This window comes from Lissotriton vulgaris, chromosome 5 (genome assembly GCF_964263255.1).
Source record: "Lissotriton vulgaris chromosome 5, aLisVul1.2, whole genome shotgun sequence".
In the NCBI taxonomy this organism is placed as follows: domain Eukaryota; kingdom Metazoa; phylum Chordata; class Amphibia; order Caudata; family Salamandridae; genus Lissotriton; species Lissotriton vulgaris.
Window position 1 is genome coordinate 305,910,912 of NC_141693.1, and position 20,966 is coordinate 305,931,877.

At 47.0% G+C, this 20,966-nt stretch overlaps 1 protein-coding gene across 2 annotated transcripts in view; it reads right to left on the reverse strand.

Moving 5' to 3' along the window:
• The window catches only part of CFAP74 (cilia and flagella associated protein 74), a 1,279,283-nt gene that overhangs the window by 982,796 nt on the left and 275,521 nt on the right, over positions 1 to 20,966 (reverse strand). The window lies entirely within an intron of this gene.

The window sequence follows — 20,966 nt, forward strand, 5'->3', positions numbered from 1 at the left end:
ATACTTCTAGCCACAGATTTCTCACATTTTGAATAGATACCAAAGTAGTACCTTCCAAATGGAGATGAGTTTGTGGAGTGGACTTATGACAGGCAGTCATGTAGAACCAAGAAGGCAAAACGGCTGTTCCTGCAGACATAAGAGTCAAAGCAGTAGTCCTCGATGATGGTGGACAGATGCCCATATAGCAGCTTGGCAGATGTTCAGCACTGGAACACCTCAGGCCAAGGCTGTAGTGTCAGGGTTTGCCTTGGTCGAATGAGCCAAAAGACCCCCAGGAGGCTCCTTATTGGCCAAGGCTTAGCACATTCTTTTGCAGAGATTGATAAATATGGTACTTTATGGACTACTTTTCCCTTCTAGAGCCAGTGAACTCCACAAGAAGTGCTCCTTAGTGTAATATTTATAAAAGCTATGGGCTCTCTTGGGATTCAACAGGTGCAGTCTCTTCTCCTACTTAAAATGATGTAGAAAAAAGCTGGAAGTGTGACAGACTGTCACAGTGGGAAAGGCAACACCAGCTTTGGTAGAAATTTTAGGCGAGTCCACAACACCAGCTTGTCCAGAGATAAGTTTGTATAAGGTGGTTTCACTGTCAGAACCTGCACTTCAATGACATGGCACGAGGAACTAATTACATAGAGGACAATAGTTTCAAGGGTCAATTGGCTCAAGGAACAATTGTGCTAAAGCTCAAAAGGTGTGTACATCAAGACAGTAAGGGCTAACCTAAGAACCAACTGCAGCTTAATAAAAGGAGCAGGAGGAAACACATATGTATGTCCTTTAAGAAACAAATCACAAACAGTGACCTAGACAGGGAGGTCAAACATAAAAACATTGTAAGAGCCAACAATTAGCCTTCAGCAGTATCCATGGCAAACTTTGCTGGGCTAAAGACAAGACCAGTAGACTTACATCAGATAGTTTAGACTTTAGCTGCTCGAACCACTGGTTCTTTCACCAGGCCACAAATTTTGCCCATTGTGCAGCTCAACTGATCCTGCTCTATGAATGGAGGTGCAAGTTGTGAAAGTTTGAGTGTAGCACGCTGACATGCTGTTGGATAGTAGGTTCTCCCAAAGAGTGAGACAAAGCAGGGACAAATGCTCAAACTCAGCAGGTCGGAGTACCAGACCGCCTGAACCCAGTTTGGGGCTAGTGCTATCAGGATGAGCTGAGCCTGGTCCCGACTGATCTACTTCAGAACCCAGAGACCATTATAACAAATGGGGTTACCCAGTAAAGTCAAAGGACCTGGGTATTGGTCGGTATAGAAAAACAGTAATCCTAGACTATTGTGGCATGAGTTCAAAACAGTATCATTAAATGGGTATAAAGATATTCATTTAAGCACATAAGGTCATAGGCAAAATAAATTTCAAGGCCACTGCCAAACGACTGATAACTTAAATTTATTCAGTCACATTTGAGTTGTTTCAAAAAATGCACAATGATTCAAAAACATGCTGTACAATGTTATATCCACATGGTTATCCTCAGGAAGAAGGGTGTGTGTGAAAGTTTAGTGCTCATGTGAAAAAGTAGAAAGGAAAAGAAGAAACAATTGTCATTGCATTAAGAAATTCAAATACTACGACATGTGGGATCCAGCATAAGTTGAAATGGTTCCCTTTTGATATTCAGGCCCACCCCTACAAGCACAGTTAAGTACAGTACATTTGTTAAACTGTTTCCTTCACAGTGTAACCTCATCTGTGATTCAGGTGTTGGGGGTCAGATGTAGAGTGTATGCCTATTCAGGGGCGTCAACGTTTCGACCCTATTGCGTAAGGGTGAGTCTGGTCCTCAGCTGCGGGTCTTCCTCAGGACGGGGGCAGGGGGTATCAATGCTCAATCAGCGAGGCCGACGGATGCGACGCGCTGCATAGATCGGACAGCGATCCAGAGAAACCTTTCATCTTTTAAGATTAACAAAGCACTTAACTAATATCCCTAGACGCCCCCACGCCGCTCCTCCACACAGCGGTGCGTGAAATGTTCCCACATCCTGATGTACCTACATGATTGACAATTGATTGAAACTTGAAGCCAAAACCTTTGGTTACTCACCAGACTTATAGCATTGAGAGTTGGTCAGAAGAAACACAGATCCAGAAGAATGATGTGATGCCTCAGCTCCAAAGAAGACCAATGACCTCTTATCACCTCCTTGTCATGGCGGCCTCCCCAGCCCACTCCAGATGCAGCCATCACCACTGTATGATGAGTATGGGGCACCAGGAGGATACATACATAAAGCCATGACACTGAGAAGACTCAGATCCCTACAGGCCAAAACACAGCATCAAGCTGGAAACATCTGAATCATATCCTGAATATCCAGCACTCAGTGTGGGGGTGGAAAACCTTTGAAAGCCACTGTGTATGCAAATGGAGTTCTATGTAGTAGCTGAAGTTTGAATTTTTGCCTGTTGATGGAGAAGAACAATTGTTACTTACCTGTAAACAGGTGGTTCTCCAGTATTGGTGTCTTTCATAGATTCACATGCTTGAATATTCCCCGTCGTCGGAGTGGGAGTCCCACGGTAAATAAAATAGCAATAAATGCTAAATATATAATAATATATAATAAATATATATACATAATAAGGAAAAACCCAAAAAATGCATACAATAACCATCTGGTACCTAACCAAGAGTTTCCACATAGGAATGCATGGGGAAAAAGAAGTTCCAATGCAGCCTATCCTTGTCATTATGTTAGTCCAAACTGCAGCCAATCAGGCGCCAGCAGCCCTCTAGAACCTTCTCCTCAGAGCTCAAGCCCTCAGATTTTCGTAGCACAAGAGTGACCACAGAGTCTATGAGGAGAAGCGAGCCTCTGAGGGGAGGATGGGAGGGTCGCATGTGAATCTATGAAAGACACCAATACTGGAGAACCACCTGTTTACAGGTAAGTAACAATTGTTCTTCTCCAGTATTGGGGTGTCTTTCATAGATTCACATGCTTGAATATAGAATAGTAAGCAGTCCGTATCCGTACACAAAGTTTCCAGGATGCAATGTATACACAACAGGTTAAAATCAACAGGATTAAATCCATGTCACGGAAGTCAGAAAACTGTATGTATACATAAAGAAGACATGCACAAGACTGGAAACCATAGGAGGAGGGTAGAACAGAGGCTCACCTTATTGAAAAAGATTCCGGAGCACAGCTTGTCCCACTGCGGTATCCCCTTCGGCCATGGCACCCAGATTGTAGTGCTTCGTGAACGTGTGCCTGCTGGACCACGTGGCAGCTCTGCAAATCTGATGCAATGGAACTCCGGCAAAGAGTGCAGTCGAAGAGGCCACAGACCTGGTAGAGTGGGCTCTCACTGCAGACTGTAAAGGCTTTCCCGCTTTCTGATGGCAGAAAGCAATCGCCGAGGCCACCCAGCGGGCTACTGTAGGTTTGGTGACTGGTCGCCCTTTTTGAAAACGGCCATAGGCCACGAAGAGCTGATCTGATTTTCGGAACTGGGCCGTTCTGCTGATGTAGAACTTTAAACATCTCTTAATGTCCAAAGAGTGCAGGCGTTGTTCCGCAGGTGATTGCGGATTGGCAAAGAAAGACTTCAGTATAACAGGCTCATTAATATGGAAGTCTGACGGCACTTTTGGAAGGAAAGTAGGGTTAGTGCGTAAAAGCACAGAATCCGGTTTGAACTGTAGAAAAGGCTGTTTAATTGTGAAAGCATGCATATCACTCACTCGACGTGAGGACGTCAGTGCGAGTAACAGCGCAACCTTCCAGGTGACATACTTGAGATCTGCGCTATGAATTGGCTCAAACGGAGCAGACATTAATTGTGAAAGTACAATGTTGAGGCGCCACTCTGGAGGAGGACGTCGAACTGGTGGAAAAGTCCGAAGAAGTCCTTTGAAGAACTGACGTATCAATCTGGATGAGCATAAGGAGGCGGAGCCATCATGGCGGAAGCGTGAGATTGCCGCCAGAAAAACTTTTAAAGTTGCGTGTGACAAACCCGACTGAGCCAGATGGAGAAAGAAAGGGAGAAGCTCAGCGGGCGTGGCACGCAAAGGATGTACTCCGGCGTCTGCACACCAGTGGCAAAAGCGTTTCCACTTCAACTTATAGGTTTTTATAGTTGATGGGGCCCTGGCCTGAGCGAGGATGTTACGACACTCTTGAGGGATGCTTAGATGTGCAAATTCACAGTGCTCAGGTTCCAGGCTGACAAGCTCAGGGAAGAGGGGTCCGGATGGTAGATTTGACCCCTGTTCATGGAGAGAAGATCCATTCGAGGGTGAAGAAGAATGGGTTTGCATTGAGACAGGAGTAGCAGCTCTGAGAACCATGCCTGTCGTGGCCACCTGGGGGCAATCAGCAGGATGTGACAAGGCTCTCTCCGCATCTTCCAAAGTACGCGAGGTACTAGAGGGATCGGAGGAAAAGCGTAGGCGAAGAGATTCGACCAATCCATCAGAAGGGCATTGCCTTGGGACCCTTTGTGGGGATGCCAGCTTGCGTAAGCGGGGCATTTGCGGTTCTCTGGAGTCGCAAAGAGGTCGATTGCAGGGTTTCCCCAACGGTGAAAGACCATCTCGAGTGTTGGCTGGTGGAGTTCCCATTCGTGGTTGGATGATCGAGATCTGCTGAGGGAGTCCGCCAGGAGGTTGGACAAACCTGGAAGATGTACTGCCGTGATTTGGATTTGATGATTGATGGACCAGTCCCAAATCGCTTCTGCCAGGCGGGACAACACCGGAGACTTTGTTCCGCCCTGCTTGTTTATATAATGCATGCAGGTCGTGTTGTCCGTTTGTATTAGAACTGACTCTCCCTGCAGCACTGGTTGAAATGATTTCAGGGCTAGAAAGATAGCCATCAGCTCCAACTTGTTGATGTGCCAGGTCCTTTGATGGAAGGTCCATTTCCCTTTCACGGACAGGTCTTGGAGGTGAGCTCCCCAGCCCTCCAGGGAGGCATCCGTCGTCAGCGTTAGATCTGGGGTGTTGGACAGAAAAGACGTGCCTGCTGCTAGTTGGTGAGGTTGTGACCACCATTTGAGCGCTTTTCTCATGGGAATGGTGATGGAGACCTGATCGTTGAAGGAACCGGTGACCTGACGCCACTGCTTGTCCAGAGCCTGTTGGATAGGTCGCGCTCGTAGTCGGCAATGAGGGACAAGAGCGATGCATGACGAAGCCATCCCCAAAAAAGACTTCAACAAGCGGACTGAAACGCACTTCTTTGCGAGAAGTAGCGATACTAGCCGGAGGATCCTCTGTTGACGTTCCCGGGAAACAAATGCTTTGGTCAGGGTGGTGTCCAACGTTGCCCCTAGAAAATCTTTGCAAGTTGTTGGTTGCAATTGAGATTTCTCCAGATTGATGGACAGACCCAAGGAACGGAATACTGTCTGGCAGATTGCAGTATGATGTAGAAGTTGTGCACGGGATTGTGATTTCAGAAGGCAGTCGTCGAGATATGGGAATATCTGGATGCCTTGAAGACGAAGAAAAGCCATGACTGGAGCCAACATTTTTGTAAAGACTCGGGGGGCTGAACGGAGGCCAAATGGAAGGACCCGGAATTGGAAATGAAGGTGCCCCACCTTGAAACGCAGGAACTTGCGATGCGCCGCTAGAATTGGGACATGGAAGTAGGCGTCCCGGAGATCGATGGTAGTCATGAAATCTCCGACTGAGAGCAAACGCAAGATCTCTGTAAGCGTGAGCATACGGAAGGTCTGGTCCTTGAGATAATGATTGAGTGCTCTCAAGTCCAGTATCGGTCTCCATTCTCCGTTCTTTTTGATGACGAGGAAAAAACGGGAATAAAACCCCTTCCCTCTCTGCGACTTTGGCACAACCTCCACCGCACCCTTTAGAAGGAGAAGGCGAACCTGATGAAATAGTTCTTTGAGGTGCGGAGGTGGCGGTCCGGAAGGTGGCGTTGGAGGAGGTACCTCGACAAATTCCAATGCATGGCCTCTCTTCACAATGTCGAGTGCCCAACGGTCCGTAGTAATGGAGGACCATTGAGAACCAAACAGAGAGATTTGACCTCCAATCCTCCGTTCGACCGAGGAGTCACTGGCGTTTGTTGGATTGACCTCTGAAATTAGACTTCCCTCTGTAAGTCCTGGCAGGCTGCTGACGGGACGACTGCTGGCGGTTACCGGTGTAACGCTGGTTACCTTGGTTGAAGGACCGGTATTGACTGCTTCCTCCACGAAAAGTGGACGTAGTGCCACGTCCTCGAGCACCCCGAAAGGGCTGTTTTCTAAACTGAAGGGTACCCAAAGCACGTGCAGTGTCCGTGTCCTTTTTAATGGATTGTAGCGCCTCATCAATATGCGCTCCAAATAATGACTCGCCGTCATATGGCATATCTAGGATTCGTGCCTGAACTTCCTGCCGAAACGAAGTCGAGCGTAACCAGCCCTGGCGACGCAGAACAGCTGCTCCAGCGAGCTGGCGAAAACCGGTGCAGGCGACATCCACTGCACAATCGATAAGTTCTTCTGCCGTCCTCTCTCCTTCTTGCAGAATTTTCTGTGCTTCTGCCTTGGAAACATCTGGAAGTAACGCTATGTAGGCGGCTAGATCAGCCCAAGCCTGGCGATCATAACGGCCTAAAATGGCCATGGCGTTGGCCACTCGAACTGTAGTAGAGGACATGGAGGAAAATTTCCGTCCAATAGCATCCAGGCGACGGCCCTCACGGTCCGGAGGAGCAGTGATCGTAGATGCCGGATTCTTTGAACCCCGTTGAGCTGCCTGCGTGACGACAGAGTCGGGCTTAGGTTGGCCTGTAAGGCATGCTGGAGATCCTAAAGGAGCTTTGTATTTCTTCTCCAACCTTGGCAGCTGCGCTGGTAGAGAGTTTGGCGTCTTCATTATCTTCTCCCCTTCAGACCATATGAAATCTATAATCGGGACTGTGTGGATTTGTTTCAAGGGCTGGTTTTTGAAATCGTATAGGAAGCAATCTTCCTCTCGGTGTGCTCGTGGCAATTTGAAACGCTGTGCTGCCCTATCCATTAACTGGTGGAAGCCTGCGATGTCCACTGGAGGAGAATCCGCTGCAGGCACCTGAGAAGGAGATGGTGTTTGAGCACGATAGTCATCCCACTCCGCCAAATGTTCCTCACCATCCTCTTCTACTTCAGAAACTTCACCATCTTCACGCTCTGGAGGATTCTCGTCATCATCATCCTCTGGATAGATGGTAGTGTGAACACGAACCGATGTAGTACGGTGAACAGTTACAGGAGACGCTGGTTGAGGAGGAGCCAGAACCGGGTTAGAAACCGGATTCACTACTGGTGGGGCCGTTGTAAGCTGTGGCGTTGGTGGGAAACGCCGATTGTAGTCTTCTAACATACTTTGGAGGTTTGATATCATGGAGATAGGCAACATCGCAGTTGGAATCTGAGTGTGAGTTGTTTGATGTTGATCATAAACCTCTTCCTCGTCATTACTGAATTCTTGGCACTTAATATTTAGGTCCGAAAGACTGTGAGCTTGGCCATCAGATTCTTGTTCAGAATCAGTCGCAAACAGCGGAGATGGAGGATTAATCATCTCTTGCTCTGCAAGAGTCTCGAACTGTGGTCTGCTGGACTGCAAGGGCAAAAGAGGCATAGTAACAAAAGAAGAGGCCGGCGTCGAAATAGTGTCCTGCGTACACGATGACGGCATGACATCAATTGACTTCTGCGATGGGATCGATTTTGATGCCATTGTCGACGAGGAGACCGTCGACGGAGCAGTCTTCAATGGTATAGATGGAGTCCTCGTTGACGGAACCTTTACTTTCAGTGTCTTCGTCAACGGAGTCATCGTCGACGGAATCATCGTCGACGGAGTCATCGTCGACGGAGTCATCGTCGACGGCATCATCGTCGACGGAGTCATCGTCGACGGAGTCATCGTCGACGGAGTCATCGTCGACGGAGTCATCGTCGACGGAGTCATCGTCGACGGAACGGTCGTCGACGGAGCAGATGGAATAGGTCCCCTCGTCGACGGGATAGCCGTCGACGGTGCGCTCGTCGACGAGAGCGTAGACGGAGTCAAAGCCCTCACACTTCTAGTCGACGACGACCGGGTCGTCGACGAGTGAGCTCTTTTCGTCGATGACGATGAAATAGGAATCACAGAAGGCACAGTCTTAGAGCTGAGAACCACTCTCATCGACGATGAAGACGTCGACGCTAAGGCTGACGACGATCCAGAGGCCATCGTTGTTGTGACTGTCGTCGTCGATTTGGAACCAGAGACAACCATTCTCGTCGACGGAGTAGAAACTCCCGTCGTCGACGGCCAATCCGTTTTCCTCACAGAAATACTGGATCTTGAAGCAGAAGGAGCCTGAGAGCTTTGTCTCGTGGGCCCAGACGTGGTAGGCAAAGGTGAAGACACCGCAGGGGCCATTGTGAGGGAAACTTTCCTCTTTTTAAGAAATGGCGAAGGCACCTCCTGCACACTACCACGTTTAGAAGCTGCTTGAGAACGGCCTGAACCCAGACTTTCAGCGTCAGAAACCACATTATCTTTGTCTTTAAGCCTCTGAAGCCAGACAAGTAAACGGCCTTCTCTGTCCTTTTGAGTTTTCTCTGAGAATTTTCTACAGAGTTTACAGGTACCCACATCATGGTCCGGGTAAAGGCAGTAAATACACTTACTGTGTGGGTCATCATGATATAATCTCAGCTTTCCACAAGAGGAACACGCTCTGAAGAGAGATTTCTTACTTGAAGACATTTTGGAAGAAACTGGAACACTTGAAGAAGAAAACTGAGCAGAGCTCAGGGAGACTCCCTTACACACGACGTGCGGTAGAAAATCTGAGGGCTTGAGCTCTGAGGAGAAGGTTCTAGAGGGCTGCTGGCGCCTGATTGGCTGCAGTTTGGACTAACATAATGACAAGGATAGGCTGCATTGGAACTTCTTTTTCCCCATGCATTCCTATGTGGAAACTCTTGGTTAGGTACCAGATGGTTATTGTATGCATTTTTTGGGTTTTTCCTTATTATGTATATATATTTATTATATATTATTATATATTTAGCATTTATTGCTATTTTATTTACCGTGGGACTCCCACTCCGACGACGGGGAATATTCAAGCATGTGAATCTATGAAAGACACCCCAATACTGGAGAATCTTAGAGAAGATATGAGGGAGATGGCATCCACATGTGATCCACGACTGCCTGTGGCAAGTCTATCTTCAACACCTAATTATCAAGGAATGATAGAATGATAATCCGTGCTCTCCCGACCTGCGAAGACGTGCTAGAACAGCCACCTTCACTTTCGCAAACACCCAGGTGGCAAGGAGGAGCCAAAGAAGAATGGTGAATTTAAAATGCACCTTCACCACAAAAAATGGGTGGTGGCAACATGGCTTAGCCTACAATACTGCCAGTGGATCTGCATGGCTTCAGTGAGAATAGTAAATTCTCTGAAGTTGCAGAACCCAGCAGCAAAATGACAGTAAGCATATTAACCTTTACCTGCTGCAGAGTCGGTGATGGCCTGAGAAAATCCAGGCCCCAGAAGTGGAATAGGGTCAGAATTAGACAATTGACTTGGAGTCAGGCATTTAGAGTACTGACTACATGATCACTCCTTGGAGCGGGAGCTACAGGGTGCGGACTTCCATCTGAACTGTGAAGAGTTTGGTCTAGGGACTTTGTCTTAGACTTACACAAGGACTGGGATTTCGAACGGTACCGGGACTTGGAGCGGGACCATTCCTCTGACCTGGAGGGCCACCGTTACATGTGTTTTGGCAAAACAACTTGGCCTCAGGGCCTGTGATGGCCTTCAGGGGATGCCATCAAAGAGAATTTGTCACCTGACTTCAAATCAGGCTTGGATTTAAGACATCACAGAAGTCATGCAGGTCGGTAACCGACATCGATTTCCTGCAGGTGTAGCACAATTGAAGACTGTAGTCTTTAGGGGAGAAATTCCTATCACATGGTCACAGAACATGTCGGTCTGGGAATCAAAAGTGTACTGACAAAGTTCAGGAGCAGAGCTCTTGATCCATGTTGAAGTACATAGAAAAAAGGTACTGGCATCACCCTTTATGGGGTGGTGTCTAAATGAAGCTCTGCTTCCTCACTTCTGGAGTTTGGACGGGTTCTGATGGCACCACTTACAGGCGTGAGAGAGCGACTGCTAAACAGTTTCCAAATCCAGTCTGACACTTGAAGGAATTAAAAAATTCAGAAATCTGCAATTAGAAGTATCCATCAGAAATATATTTCTTAAATATGTACCTCTTTGCAGATTACATGAACTAAACTGGTTTATTTCACTTCTGATAACCATTAGATCATCTTGCCCAAAATTAGTCAATAATAAGCCCACCTGTGTCTCAGCTCCTTACTGTGTTACTCTCGCCACCACCACTGTGTTCGATTCACATGAGGAGCCAAGTGAGCTGGTAGTGCGACAGGACAGCAGGTGGAGTGATGTTAGCGGGCTGAGTCAGAGATACAGCGGCCAATGCGGGGGGTCTCTAGTGGGGGCGCTGGAGCAAGGCAAGGGTCTCGGAGCGCTTCAGACCTCCCGTCTTTCCCTACCCCCGCCTACAGGACTTGGGGCCGGATGTAGGTAATAGTGAAATACCGAATTCGAAATACCGAATTTTACAGATTCTATATTTAGAAATCGGTATTTCAGATGTAGGTAAGAATTCGGTAAAAAATACCGAATTCTTAATATTCGTTATAACCGTATCGGTAATTGAGATTCGGTAATAACGAATACCTACCTATTCATTCCTATGGGCTTGGAGGCCCATAGGAATGAATGTTAAGACATTCGGTATTACCGATTCGGTATTAAAAAATCGGTAATACCGGGAGGTATTTCAAGGGTGCCAGGGTGTCCAACGGACACCCTGTTGCACCCCTGAAATGTGCATGTGTGCACATGTGGCACACATACATGCTGTGGATAGACAGTGGAAGTCAAAGGAACACATTGGGGACTTCAAGGTTCTGTGGAAAGCGCAGTCAAGTGTTCCTCAGTGTGAGTTTGAGGGTGGAGACAGCGGCAGTCACCGGTAAAGACCAGGGGAGGATGTAAGTGGTTTATACCCGACTGCTTGCACAGACTCTAATAAGGCCTTAGGTTACAGGCCGCATGAAGGGAGTTATCTGTACTTGCATACTAAGGAGAGCAGTGGAGTCCCACTGTACACCATTTTTGAGCTTGGTCCCTGGTGTTATATTGCATTCGGAGCCTGTGAAAATCCCATGGGTGCCAGCTGCAGCCTGATGCTCCCCTGCGGGGTAACAGGGCTGGATGGGCCAGGAACCCTTTAAAAATCTGCTCTGCTACTGCTACTGCTACTTTAAGCGCCTCAGCATTCCTGCTGCACCTGTCAGAGCCAGGATTAAGTGGGGCCACACCTCTTGGTTCTTCTCTTCCACTGGTTGACGTCAAGAGGCCCTCACCTGCACTGCTGCTGGCTCGCCGTGTAACCAGGTACATTTTCCTCCTTTGGGTCTGCCCATGTTCTTTTGCATTTTCTGTCTGGTGAGACCCAGTAATAGGGCAAATGGTGCACCAAGAAACATTTCACCTTGTGGTCTGGAGTGGATCCTAGAAGCGCATGTGTAAGCTAACTGTTTAGAAGGCCTTCCGACTTGATTGCAAACATCTTTCTTTACTGTGTTATCTAGGGGGACGGGCTCCCCCTGTTTACTATTCCTGCTATATATCATGGAGGGCTTTTGTCCTTGTAGTGTCCTGAAAGTTAGTATCTATCTTAGCATTGTTTGTTTGAAGTATGGGGAAAATAAAGGCGGCTACACCACACCTAATGTCCCCTCAGGGAACCTTCAAATTACCATTCTTGAGGAGTTTTTGTCCAGGGCTGCTGGGGTTGTATCAAAAGAGATTGAGCTGGCATAGAGAAGGCTATAGTTCTCTCCTCGGCCCGCCCTGTGTCCATTACATTTCCGGAGCCTTGTGGCACGCTTGTAACAAGCCTATCACAGAGTGTCCAGGATGGTGACTACGAGGTCCAGCTTCATTGCTGAGCGGAGGTACCTCAGGGGGAACATACACAGACAAGCTACATTGTAAGCCCTAGGTGTAAGCGTGGTAGATGGTTGGCTGCCCCGAAGCAGAAAAGCATCTCAGTTAATGTGGGTTTACAGTAAGAACCAATGTCACACCACTTCCAGCATCCCAACATCCCATCAAACCAGTCCGCCTGACCACCTACTGGATGCTCACCTCTGTGAGCTCAATGGTATCCTGAATACCAGATTAGACCCAATTATGTTAAGTCTCGCACTGATTGAAGCCAGAGTATCACAGACCTTGGACCAGATGAAAACGTCTGTTGCCCCACAATTGGGTCGGAGTACCTTATCAACACCGGCCCAGCTTGTCAGTGCATACCAGTCAATTAGTTCCCTTACCCCAAGACTAGGATTTCAGATGATGTTTCTCCTTCTCCCCCAGGCCCCCCTGTTCCTTTTATTTGGGACCCGCCCCTCTGTAGTAACTCACCCTCCTTCCAAGGCAGTGGTGGTGATCAACCTGCCCCCGGAAAAAACTGGGTACATGGTAGTCTTAGGGAATATTCCCCTCATATTAATTCAACACCTGAATCCTCTGTGGAGCTTAAAAAAAAGTGGTGCACTGGTTTAACTTGCACTGTTACTTTAAACCCACCATTGCAGCACGTTTTCTGACCACCCTAGGCTCACTCAGATCCTCCAGACTGACCAACATTCAGGCGTCCCAACTTGGCTTCTTCTACAAGCCTGATATTGTTTGTCAACCTCCGTGGATCCGGGCTCGGGAGGGGCTGGTTCCTTGTGGTCAGCCCATATCGGCCCGCTGGTGTCTCTGACGTGGCGGTTGCACCTATGTAATAGATTCGCACCGATGAATAACCTTGAGTCCTGTGTTTGACATGCCATAATCCCTGAGTCACCCCTCAAACCTATCCTGTTTACAACTCACCCCTTGGATACCCCATTTGGTAATTTGGACGATCTGAGGTTGCTACTCTGGAATATCGCTGGTCTGTCCGCCAAGTTTAGTTACAGTAATTGAGTGCAGTTTGTTAGGACATGCCAGGTCATCTGCTTGCAAGAAACATGGGAAGTAAATAACCTCTTTTTCCTAGAAGGATATAAAATCTGCAGAGGCATCGGAGTAGAGGCGGGATAAAGGGAGACTGGTCATGTTTGTGTCTGTAGAGTTATGTGGACATGCTAAGCATCTTACGTGGGATTTAAATTTGTTCCAAGCGTTGAAGTTGTCCATCTCTGGCACCACACCGCTATTATTGATAATTTTTTATAATGCAAAAGCAGGGCAAGCCGTAGTATCCAATCCCAGCAACTTATGCTCAGCTATTGGAACTTTGGTGGGGCATGGTTCTGGTCGGGATAAGCTTATACTAGTGGCTGACTTTAATTGCCAGTTGTGTGTCTGCCCCTTAGATCCGGATAACACCAGGGTCACGTATGTTGGTAGAAGGTCTCTATATTGCTCACACAAAGGAAGGTACGTAGCTAAATACATTTGTCAGCACTCACAATCTCGTCTTCGCTTTGGAGAAGCTAGTAAACTCAGCTAAGCCAACCATTTTCCCTACATTTAAAGGGAGGGGGTGTGCGTCCATTATGTACTTTATTTTTGTCTCAGCCACTTCGTTTTTGCTTATTTCTAATTCCAACATAGTTAACAGTACTTTCAGTGACCACTAATATGTTGTTAGCCATTGGTTGAGTAAGGGGTGGTATATACAAGGTAGGCCCACTCTTTCTGCCCAAGGTAGGAATCTTAGATGGTCTCAGGTAGAGCCACAGGAATTTAATGTGTCTCTCTTTACTGGTTGAGATATCCATTTGCTTGGATCTGAAGTCTTCGGGGGGTGCTATTTTGTCCACATTTATGTGCACTGCTCAGAAGATGTCAGCATTAATGAAAGACCCTGTGACAAATACTTGCTCGCAGGTACCAAAATGCTGCTTTAAGACCTTTGATCTCTTGAAGGTTGGCTTAAAGCAGGTTCCCAGAGATAGCGAGAATGTCGCCTCCTGGTGGAAGAATGCAAGAAGGACTTAGCAAACCGCAAATTTATGTTATGGAAAAACACATGGGAGTATTTAGCCCAGGCTAGCGAAACTAGAGACAGTTCTCTGTTTTGGAGGATGATAAGTAAGCCTTGCTTTGCTGGCGCAACAAGACCATGTTTATGTCATCATGTTTCAGCTCAGCAATGGGTGGATCATTTCAAAGGCGTTTACAATTGTGGACTCAGTGAAGTTGTGGAGGACCAGGGTGGTTTAGTGTTGGGAAGAGCTAATGTGTTTTTTTTCTTCAATGAAGTTTCTCAAGGTATTCAGGCATTATCTCATAACAAGGCCCAAGGACCTAATGATATACCCTCTTATTTGTTACTGGACAACAGAGATCTGGGGGCCAGCCTTGACGATGGTACTCAATGTCGCAGAGAGGGAGGGTGCTCTGCACTCATGGTCCACTGTCGTAAATGTCCCAATATTCAAAATGGGGGCCAAGGACAACCCCCAGAATTATCTGCCAATATCACTGATTGATGCAGCAGTGAAGGTCCTTGGGAGGGTACTCTTAAACAGGCTGATGTGCGCAGATGCAAATTGTATATTCTCTGAGGTCCAATAGTGCTTTAGCCAGGTAAGTCGACAATGGGTTCATATTTAAATCTATATTTAATCATAAACAAGTATACAGTTGCCCAGCCAGGATCACTTCAGCTGGCATTTATGGATCTCACGTCTGCCTTTGACATGGCCAATCGCAGAAAGCTGTGGGACCTGCTTCTTGCAATGGGGGTGAACCCAGATATAGTGCTCCTTTTATCAAACTTGATTGCCGACACCTCAGCTTCGGAGAGGTATTCACAGGAGGCAGATCAAACCCAGCATTAGAGCACCAGTAGGGGAGTCCATTGGGGATGCATATGTACCCACTTCCTGTTTACCCTTTATATCAACAGGCTTGAACAGGCTCTTCTGTCAGTGCAGACTGAATGCCCAAGGGCGGGAGCTAGATCGCTTCCGGTTTTATTGTACGCCTGACAGGTTTCAATGATTTATACACACTCAGATGATAAAATATGCACTTATAATAAATAACGCAAATTTTAGTATCAAGGTTGTGAAAATCTCCTGCTGTTTAAGGCTTGTTATTAAATTTCCTTTATGTTTTTTAATCCCCTTGCCTGTCAATCTGCACAGCTATTGGCGTGGCAGTCATGACTGATTCCATTTAGAATCACTCAAAAACAACCCAATTTCCGTTTTTATCCACATTTAAAAGTAAATACAGACAAAATATATATTTTTTGTTTTTATTTATTTACTCATTTATAAAGTTTTATATAGCGCGAACATTGATCCTGAAGGATATCAGAGCGCTTTACAATAGGATGGAAGGGAGAACATAAATGCAATATCGAACATCGAGTGGGAAAAGGAAAGTAATACAATAAACAGGTATAAGCGGGCAACGAAGGGGGGTAATAATAAGCAGTAAAGAGGAGACATATCAAACGGAGGTCCCATGGTAGCAGGAACAATGACACATGAACCAAGGAGTAGGTGGCAGTCCTTGCGGCAACAACCCCAACATAGTTTGTGAGCCATTGGATGTCCAGACAGAGTTCATGGAGGATACATGTCATTGGTGGAGTGGTGTGGCTCACTGGTTAGAGGCGGCAGACCGAAGAGCAGAGAACGGCCCGGGACCAGGGTTCGATTCCAGACGCGGCAGGGTCTTGGACCAGGATCAGCGGACTCGATAATTCTCGCATCGGTGCCTACTCCAACCAGAGATCACACTCGGCAACTCTGGGCATTAGCTTGCCTCATCTCCACAACGGCCCCTCACAAACGCCGGGGATGCCTGGTTTCACCTTGGAGACTCCCAGGAGGGACTATCTCACAGGGAAAGCCAGGACCGGTTCCCCAGCAGTCTATAGCGCTACGAGGCCTGCGGTGCGGGTAGAAGTGCGCTTAACAAGACACACACAATTACAATTAAAATTACAATTACAATTGGCCACGTTGAATTGAGGAGTGTTCAAGTGAGGAGGAGGATCAAATTGCAATTAGGGAAGATAGGCCACATTGACAGTAAACAAATGGGTGAGATCAACAGGTGGGAAAGTAAACAGCGGACAGTACCAATTGAGAAGTACACTGGCATGTCCACAAGGACTTCTGTCTGTATTTATCTGTATAAATCAGTCAAAACGGATAACAGGGAGCCTTAATTATAATTCAGGCCCTCAGTTACTAACTATTGAGATCCCCAGGGAGGACTACACGGTCTCGCCAAAGTGAGGCCACTGGGTGCCTAGGACAGGCAATTCATATCCTATGTGTTAGAACTAGGTTAACAAGTTAAAATCTTTCATTCACCATCATGAGGCCTTCATTACTATTCACAAAATTAATGCAAGATCATCTCACAAGAAAACTGGTGTGCAAATTCATAATGACAAGTAAGAATAAGAGAAATTAACCAAAGACGTGCACAGAGAGGTTTAACAAACTTGGGTGTCAGAATAAAAAATATATAATCTAGTAAATATATGCGTTGATCTCCAGGTAGCTGCTGTGTGATTTTCAGTGATGGGGGCATTTCTTAAATCACAAAAAATTAGTCCTTGGTTTCAAAGGAAGGTGCTTGTTAGCTAGCTTGCTGGTAAAAACATATTTGAATATGACTCACAATGGACTGTTAAATGTAAGTACTTGACTTGCAAAATATCTTATGGAGACAAAATAGATGAATACTGAAAACGACTTTCATTTCATGTAACACAATGGATGGTCCATGAGAGCATAATGTTACAATCTTAGCCTCCCAATGGGCATATGTGACAGATAGCCACAACAAAATTGTCTTCTTAAGTCTCGTGGCTATTACAGCGTGAATCGCTGTCTCGCCAGAGACCTATAGTCACCGGCCCTGCTTCCCAGGAGACAGGAAATGGGCACGCGCACGCTGCAGGCCGGAATCGGATCAGGTCGCGCGCTCACCACGTACAGGCACGGACTGTGCCCATCTCCTGTCTCCCTCGCAAGCCTCCAGCACAATGGCATTTTCCTCGCGCCACTAAGACACCTCCCCGGCCGCGACCAAGCCAGCTCCCCCCCTCCCACCAAGCCAGCCCTCCCACCAAGCCAGCCCACCCGCCCGCCGCCCTAGCCAGCCACCCCCTGCCTGCCGCCCAAGCCAGCCAGTCATTTGGTGTTTTTGAAATGCAGCGGCTGGATACCCATACGGGTGACGAGAAGCGTTCCACAAATCTACGAATGTATTGATTGTGCTTTGTTTCTGCGGGCACCAGTGTATTACCCAGTCTCTTATACTTGTGAAATGAATGTGTATATTTGCGGGGATTAATAGTGGGAGAGGCCCCCTGTTGGTCAGAAGCTTCCCTTCCATCTCTGAGTCTGTATTTTCACGTGAGCTCTGGCTGTATATGACCCATTTGAAGCGTGGCCTCGCCTGATCTCACGTGCTGATCACATTCCTCAACCAGGAAGAGTTAAGGTGCAGAGCAGGTGAAACATTAACTCTGTACCTTCCATCCAGGGAGGCGGAGACGGGTGTGACGTCTCTTGCATTTACACAGTGTGATAAACATCTGGTGATCTGATTGCGGTCATGGCGTCAGTGCTTTGAGGTTTGAACTGGTCCAATAAAGTTTTGCACAACACACGTCATGAGTGTATTTATCGTACCGGAAGGTCAGTGTGCATATCATTCTCATACTCGCTGGCCACGGCTAATGTCTGTGCACAATTACCCAGCACCTGAACCGTTTACCAAATGTGACCCCTGCTAAGCATACTGTATAGGACAAGCAAATTCCACCTGCAATATGAGTTATACAATATGTAGATTAGATAATTTAGTAAATATGAGCGCAGGTAAAGGTGCTTTGCGTAAATGTTCACCAGTAACTAATAAAAAGAAAGAAAACAGTGTCATAATAGTTGATTAATATATCGAGATCTCCTATTAACATGTTCATCTTACTTGTCTACTGTCGGACCCTTTTCGGGGAGGGTGGGCAACGTCAAAAGCAGGGGCTGCTGGGGTTGCTTGCCTGTCATGTACCGGGGCCCATCCTACTATGGCCACGTGCTTTCTCATTTGCATTCACTTGAAGTTTAATGTTCAATTTATCCACCATATTATTTCTGGTTCAGAAGCCCATCTGTGTATACGAGTGCTGTGCAGGAGTTCTGCGTGACTTTGTCTAAGTTTCCTCTCTATTTCTTCGAATCTTACAGTCTTGGTTCTCTTATAGAAGGATGTATTTTCCCTTTCCCTGGCCATTTTTCAGCACCATACACTGAGGTATTGATGTTTTTGTACTTTTTCCCATACAGATCATATTTCCTTTACCAAAGAACCCCTAGATATCCCTGCATAGTGCATAGGTGTAGTGTGATTACTGTTTATCTCAGAAATCTTGTCGGGCAAATCCCCTACAAATCTTCCTGTCAGTACCGTCAAACACCTGGCTACTCAGAAAGCTAAATATATGTTTGGAAATATTACATGGTACGGTTTTGCTAATCCTACTTACTTTACGGCTACCAGTGGTACTTATAGCATTTATCTCTGCGAATATCGGGACAGTATCACTGTGGTAGATATACATTTCCTCATTTACCACACTATTGGAATTTTTTTGGTTCACAAAAATATTGAAAGGTGATCCTTTTGGGGAAGGTACGTTTCCCGGTAAATTATTATTGACTACATTCGAATCTACATTCGAATCTGTTTCCACCAGTCTTCCTATCCTGGTGAAATAACTTTAATTACTAGCATTTTCAGATCTCCAGTTGCAAGCCACCTTTATTCCCACCGCTGAGGCGTCCTCTGCCCCATGCCTTTCTTGATATAGTTAGAACAACAAACCTCTTGGTTAAACCACCATCCAGAACCCAAGTTCCCTGTAACTGTGTTAGATCTCATTAATTCAAGAAGTCCTCCCTGTCTAACGGACGAAGCATCTCTCCCAGATGAGTAGTAATCCAGAAGATTATTACTAAGTCTTGTAAATCAAACTAGTGCTACCACGGCAGGCTTTAGCGCTGGTGGCGCCCTGTGCGACAATGCCTGTTGGCGCCCCCCGAATGACCACCTCTGCCGCGGATTCCCTCTAGGATGACAGTTATTAGCTCAATGTTCTATATTAGAATTTTGATTTATAAATGACAGGTAACAAAAGGAGCTCTCTTACAGAAGCATTAACCTTCTGACCTATTTACATTATATGCATTTTGTTATCACATGGGACGTTCTTAGCAGCAGGCATTTTAACCCTCTGAACTACCTTAGGATGAGTCAAAACTTCCACTAGACAAACCTCCGGTATCTTTCTTGAAAGACAATTAATCACCGGAGTTATCTTGACATTTTAACTGATGTCTGAAAATTGCAGGAGACCACGAACGCAGCAGCATGTGCTTTTAAAATGATATATACATTTAAAGAAAAATTACGCCCACACTCCAAGTCAATGCCCGGTGCGGTCACACTAATCGCACCGCCCTAGAGCCGGCCCTGAGTGCTACTATTGCACTCCGGGCATTAGAGCCAAAATGCAATCATTGCTTCTGGAAAAGTTTAGTGTTTCTGTTTTCTGAATAGAGGGTGACCTAGCTGGAACATAAGTGTATGGAAGTGCATTCCACAATACTAGAGCCAGGGAACGGAAGGATTGGCCAGCCTTTTGAGGCTTCCGAATACCAGCTATGGTCTGTAGGAACGGCTAAGGAAACCTCAGATTACAACTGGGAATGAATTGCACTATTTCAAGTTCACCAAAAAGGTGTGACCTCCATGTAATGCTTTTTCAGTGGTGCACATAGTCTTTAACTCTATCATTGAAGAAGCGGCAGCTAATATAGCCGTATGTGATCCAAGTGTCACTGACGCAGCAGCACTCGTGCAGTCTCCTTCTGCAGCAGTCTGTGCTGCAGTTACTGAGGCATACACCAGTTGCATATTTAAGGTGCAAGAGCTGACCCCTTCCCATAATCCCTGTATTTTGGCACCAGAATAGCATGATCAGTTTACCAAATGCTGCTGATAAGGGCAATAGCATCAGAGTAGAGGTACTGTTTGCATTAGGATACACTTCGCAAGCTGTCTGGCACTAAAACAGCTAGTCAATCTACCCCTCTCCAAAGGTGGAAACTATCTTCTTCAGGGTCTTAGTATAAATACAGGCTAGATAGAGAGCTCTAAGCAGCCACATAAACTCCTCAACTTATCTATTTTCCATTTACATCCCTGCCTCTACTTCGTATTTTCATGGCTCTTGTCATCATTCTGTTTCTGCTTTATAGGTCTCGTGGCGATTACAGTGCGAAGCGCTGTCTTGCTAGAGACCTATAGCCACCGGCTCTGCTTCCCAGGAGACAGGAGATGGGCACGCGCACGCTGCAGGCCGGAATCGGATCAGGTCGCGCGCTCACCACATACAGGCATGCACTGTGCCCATCTCCTATCTCCCTTGCAAGCCTCCAGCACAATGGCATTTTCCTCGCGCCACTAAGACCGCCTCCCCGGCCGCAACCAAACCAGCTCCCCCCCACCACCCACCAAGCCAGCCCGCCCGCCTCCGACCAAGCCAGCCCCGCCGTCCAAGCCAGCCACCCCCCCGCCCGCCGCCCAAGCCAGACAGCCACCCCCCACCCAGGAAACGTGCAAAATCACCCGGTGCTGCGGCGCGGTACTCCTGCTCCAACGCAGCATGATGTGGGGCTCTCCAATTAGGCATGGGAGCCCCTGCTATTCACTGGTCTTCACCGGGCCCTCTCCTGGGACCCGGGACTTGAGTATTTTCTCCCATGCCTGTGGGTCTCCTTCCTCAGCTGCAAAGTAAAAGTCTTGGCTGAATTACGAAGCCCTCTTC